The sequence below is a fragment of the Quercus suber genome, unplaced genomic scaffold, assembly GCF_002906115.3.
Source record: "Quercus suber isolate HL8 unplaced genomic scaffold, Cork oak 2.0 scaffold_142, whole genome shotgun sequence".
NCBI lineage: Eukaryota > Viridiplantae > Streptophyta > Magnoliopsida > Fagales > Fagaceae > Quercus > Quercus suber.
Window position 1 is genome coordinate 1,012,850 of NW_027069603.1, and position 5,225 is coordinate 1,018,074.

Genomic DNA, 5,225 nt, shown 5'->3' on the forward strand with positions numbered 1-5,225 from the left:
ATAGAGATCAAAACTAGCTGATACATGCCCGATGTTAATATGCTTCGCATCGTCATTTTCTCATGCTATAGCTGTTGAGAACAACTTATTTTCTATAGTTTATTTGCATAATGTGCGACACAGTTTAAAACCAACTTATTTTCAAAAAGTTAAAAGTTAAATTATCCAAAATGAAGCTGTGATAAAAAGCAACAAATTAATAACCCTCCTTGAAATATTGATTGCCTACCTAAAGTTCCTCCAGGTCTGGCTCGTTGAATAAATTTTGTGATGTTCGTTAATTGTTATGCATTTATGCCTACCTAAACTTCCTCCACCGACAATCCTTACCATGCATCGGGTCCCATACCTTAAAGAAGCCTTGTGGTGGACTATAAGAAAGGGCCATGCATGTCGTCTGGGTTGTGATCTGTTGACTGTTTGAAGTTACTATTATCGAAGGGCAGTTGCCATGGAAGTTAATACAAAATCAATTAAATCTGATTTTCACCATGTTAAAGAAATACCAAACTATTTGATACATGAATGAATTCATCTGTTGTCTATATTTTATTGACACTGAATAGATACTAATTTTATTATTATGCATTAATTTATTTTTAATCTTAACATATTCCTTAATCTTGAATGACGATTTTTTTATTTATTTCCCCCACCCCCAACACGAGAAAGTATATGATGTTTCTGGAACTCCACATCAGCACCTAGTTGGTGTTTCTTCCAATAATAATGTGACATCTGTCTAAAAGAAATAAATCAGCATATCACACCTTAAACACTTGAAAAGACAAATATACTCCTGAAAAATTTCAAACCCCCGCCTTTAACACCCTTTTCCCCTTTTCAGCAAAATCAAAACTCTCTCCATTTCTGATTTCTCTCACCGCACCACCATCTTCACTCTCTTTCTCTCAACTCCAAAGCTCCACAACCACTGCCTAGCATCGCTGCTGAAATTTTTTTCAAAGACTTGCCTTCTCTTGCTTTTCCCCTTTTTGCAAAATCAAAAAATTTTCATCTCTTTCTCTCTCCATTTCTCTCGGCACCACCAGAGCACATCAGCACCTCCATGACTCCATCTTCTCTCTCTCAACTCCAAACCTTGACAGCCGCTGCCTAGCATTGTCGCTGGAGACCGACCTTTGTTTCGTTAGAAAAACGCCCAAAATGGTCTCTCTTTCTCGTTGTTTACAACCACCGACGCCAGAAGGTTTCTCGCTGCTTCTAACACCTGAATTTGCAAGAAGGTTTTCTTCTCTCTTTATGAATTTATTTTTTGAAATTTTCTATTTACATGTGTTTTGCTTTGTATTATTTTTTATTTTTATAAATTGACATATACATTCATATGTAGAAAGGAAACTTGTATTGTTCGATAAAATGCTTCAGTGAGATGATGCATTTATATATTACAACGCAATTACTAGTAGTATTTCAAGTTGAAGCACTTATGAAAAAAACCCAAAGAATGTTGATTAGATTATGTATTTATGTGGGATTTATAAACATAGGAACTAGAATAGCCAAAGTATGGGAGACTTGCAATTTCGGATTAGCTAAGTTTAAGTTGTTTCTGGATTAGTGAAAACCATTTGTGATTAGTATCTATCCATACCAATTTTGTATGTACATTTCACTATCTATCTATCCACACACACACACACTCACATTTCACTAACAATACAAATCTGTGCTTCAAGAATTCATAATTCTTATATTAGAAATTATTATCAATTAATTCAATTACTTCTAGCTAGGAAATATACCTAATCTGACCTTAGTAATAAGCTCACACAACTGGTGCAGTGTCCTGCATTATTTGCTTTTTCATAGTTGGAATTTTCACAATTTGTTTCATTCCTTGTAATAATTTTTTTTTCATGGTGCAGGGATGGATGTGATGGTTTTGTTCCATTGTTTTTGCTGTAGGAATTGATTTTAATAAATAGTTTCTTCCTAAGAGTCTCCTCTGAGGTATTCAATCTATCTTTTTGTCATTTTCTTAGTTTAAGTCTTTGTTGAGTTATTATGGAAAATTAGGATATTTTGATAATTGGTATAAAGCCCACTTGAGTGTGTATGTGTTTATGGTTGAGGACTAGTGGGTGCAGGTGCTATATTGTTCCAGTTAAGGCAATATTTTGGTGCTAGACATATTTTTTGTTTTTTTTTTTGTTTTTTTGATAATGTTGTGAACGACAGGTGTGGACTCCTTTTATTTATTTATTTTTTATTTAGATTTCTTGCAAGCGGGGAGAATGGGATTTGTTTTTATTTTTATTTTTCCAAGGGTGTGTTTACAAGAAGACTTTTAGAAACATGGCAAGTTCATTTTGTGTGTGAAGGTTGTTGACACCACTCCTACTACAAGTGCTGTTTTTGTAACTGAAACTACTACAAGGGCTGGAGAAGCAAGGGTTGCTGCTACAAGTGCTGGAGATTCAATAGCTACTGTAAGTGCTGAAGATTCAAATTCAAAGGATGCAGGCCAAGAAGAAGAACAAACTTTGGAGGATTTGAGAACATATAACTAGGCATTAACAATAATCTGTTTTATATAATCCACGTACATTTGGTGGTGATAATTTTGGAGCTTTAGGTGATATAAAGTATGTACTTGCAAATAATTCTGGAAATTTTTTTTTTTTTGGTCCTTAATGTAATTCTGCAACTTTAGGTGATAATTCTCACCTATTTATTCTAAATAAAGCCGCATTTTTATAGATTGCATATTTGTGTGATATAAATGAATAACATGACTACGTTGCTACATCAATAGCATGGAAACTCTTATGGGAATACCTATTTTGTCAAACTTGAAAATATGTTATTGTAAATTGAAATACTTATTCTATCAAAGCTTGAGCAAGATTTTTTCCCAGGACACAATTCTGAAATTTAAATTATATATAATGTGTTGCTGTTTGTTGTAATACCTATAATTTATATCATATAAAATGCAACTTCCTTAATCAATGGTGTTATTTGTCTTTGGTACCCAATGTTTATCAAAGTTAACAAAAAGGTAAATTTTCATTGAACCAAAAGCTAACATAAAGATAAATTTTCATTGAACCAAAAGCTAACATAAAGATAAATTTTATGATACATCACTATTATTGGCATCAATATTCAAAAAGTTACATTAATGTAACAACATTTAGGCTGCTTTTGTTTTGCCAGCATACATAAACACACCAAAACAAACTACAAAAAATAGCCAAGATCCTATTGATGCCTACTTTAGCTGCTTCACAATTATTTTGTATTTATCCATCATTGATTGATACTTCAAAGCTTCAATTTATCCCACTGCTTCATATTTGATATCTTCATCGCTTTAATGAAAAATCTTACATAGTTGACAACCCCCTACAATAATCCAACAAGAAACAAAAATTTAATAATTAGTATAGCCAACAACAATACCATATATATATATATATATATTTTGGATAGGTAAATAAAACTCCACTGCAATTATGATTAAAAAGTACAAAGAAAAAGACAAAGCAAGCAATGTGCTAAGAACTAGAAAAATAGCAAAATAATAAATAAGAAAGTATAATTATTTAGCAAATTTTGTAAGGAATTAAAAGTTAAAAAAAAAAAAATTTTGAAGTATGGTCAGTCACTCTTTGTGCTTACTGCCTCACTCTGTCCTACATTGGATCTTCCTTTCAAATAGATATAGAAGTTGGTCATGCATATGAGTGAAATTTTAGCTACCCACAAGGTTATATTGTGTAAAAACATCCAAAGACTGCATATTCGAATTTACTTGTTTTGTTGGTTTGGGATCCTCAGCCTGTTGTAACTACCTTAATCATGTATACCCTCCTTTATGTGGCTATGTTTCTGAAACTGTTTCAGTTTTCCTAATCAATATTAAATTTTTTAAGAGTATAATTAGCAACTATCACCATAGTTTGCAAAAGGTCACACAGGATCAAAACATAATTATCTTTCTTCTGTTGCGTTCTTAAACATGGATGAATCGCAAAAGCATGCTCGCAAACAAATTGTTGGTTTTCCTAGCTCCTCCATTGAACTTAAAATTCCAATCCTCTTGTTATAGCTAACCAATGAAAGACTTGAGGTGTTATTAGTTTGTAAAAGAGACTTGATCAAGGAAAATTATGCATTTAGGCTTTTGGATGATATATGAAACATTGTGATTCTATAAGCAAACCATATATAGCTACCCCATTCTCCAGTAAGAGATATTGCTTTCTTTCACCCACCTTTTGGAATTCACTTTTCCCTAATTTCAAAGCAGCCTGACCAAATAATTTACAACTTTAAGGCATAACTCATTCGTGTGGACTGTGGATGATGAAGAAAATTTATCAACACCAGTTAAGACAAGGGACATGATCGGTGAAGTTGAACTTGATTGGGGGAAAAAAGTACTTACTACTGTATTCAGCAATTCCATCAGATTAGTACTTATCCCATCATCCAAGTGAGGAAGCAATAAACATAGATAACGAGAGTTTAAAAAAAAACTTTTGGACAATGTAGAACAGGTTATAGCTAATTCTCATCAATAATCCTAACAAAAGCAAGATAGATATCCAAATAAAAGCTAAATGTATCACAAGTTGGGCCACATTTTATGTCTACACATGCTCTTTAACTGGACTCAAACTCAAAAGACATGCATCTCTTACAAGATGTACCTAAAGTTCATATCTTCTCTAATTCAGGAATTTGCTAACAAAAATTGTAGAACTGACTATGGAATACAAGCATTTCTTGATATCCAAATCATTAGCTACAATGTACCCGAACAAACATGGTGACCTTAACACATATCATTCTAATTAACCTCAAATTTGAAGAAATATGTCACAAACCCATTATAAGTAGCATAATATTATGCAAGAATTATTCTTAAAATTCACACAAAAAAATTAATAAAATTAAGGACTATGCAAAAAAAGACATTTTGGCAAAATATAAAGTTACCAACAAAAGAAAAATGGTAAATTTGACATGTATGGGAAAATTATACAAGAGAAAGAGAGTGACCTGTGATGTGAAAGCACCGGTTTTGTCAATGATGTTTGGTTTCTCTATTTCTTCATCTCTTTGAGGGTCGAGAGCTCGGATGGGAATCGTGCTTTTGACCCTTGTCCTTGAGAAGTGAACTAGGTCCTCAAAGAAGAACTTGATTGTACTGGTTCTCTTTGCAAATTCAGGTGTTAGAAGCGGCGAGAAAA

At 32.7% G+C, this 5,225-nt stretch overlaps 1 long non-coding RNA gene across 1 annotated transcript; it reads right to left on the minus strand.

The window, feature by feature from the left end:
• Positions 1–3,088: 3,088 nt before the first annotated feature.
• Positions 3,089–5,219, minus strand: LOC112018155 (uncharacterized). Its single transcript, XR_010630223.1, has 2 exons — positions 5,035–5,219; positions 3,089–3,372 (listed from the first exon to the last, which is right to left on the minus strand). It is a non-coding gene; the product is annotated as an uncharacterized LOC112018155 (long non-coding RNA).
• Positions 5,220–5,225: the final 6 nt, after the last annotated feature.